Raw genomic sequence first — 614 nt, 5'->3', positions numbered from 1 at the left:
ATATATATATATATATATATATATATATACACACACACATACATACACCCGTTCATCTTATACACACACTAATTTGTGTATATAAATGAACGGCTGCCTTTGATTAAATGCACTCGTGTTCGTTCAATCTTTAAGTGCTTTCTTTCCCAGGACTTGTGCCCCCTTCAAGTACATAAGGCAACTACTTCTATATCAGTATTTGACTTATTTTATCGGCCTTGGAAAGATAGAAAGCAATGTCATCCTGGGTGGATTTGAACTTGTAATATTAGCAGATGTAGGCTAATACCGCAAGGTATTTTGGCCAGCGCTTCACCAACCTTGCCATTCCACTATCTGTGTGTTAATACTAAAATCTTATACAACATGCACGCGCGTGTGCGTTTGTGTGTGCATGGGTGCATGCGTGACTGTGTGCGTGTGCATCGTATCGTCAACCTTGTGCATTTTGGGGTACATACATCCATATACACACACGCACATATATGCTCGACTGAAGTTTCGTTATCTCTTTGTATGTATGTATGTATGTATTTCTCTCTCTCTCTCTCTCTCTCTCTCTCTCTCTCTCTCTATCTATCTATCTATCTATCTATCTATCTATATATATATAT

Source organism: Octopus bimaculoides, chromosome 2 (assembly GCF_001194135.2).
Source record: "Octopus bimaculoides isolate UCB-OBI-ISO-001 chromosome 2, ASM119413v2, whole genome shotgun sequence".
In the NCBI taxonomy this organism is placed as follows: Eukaryota; Metazoa; Mollusca; class Cephalopoda; order Octopoda; family Octopodidae; genus Octopus; species Octopus bimaculoides.
This window is presented reverse-complemented; position numbering follows the sequence as displayed.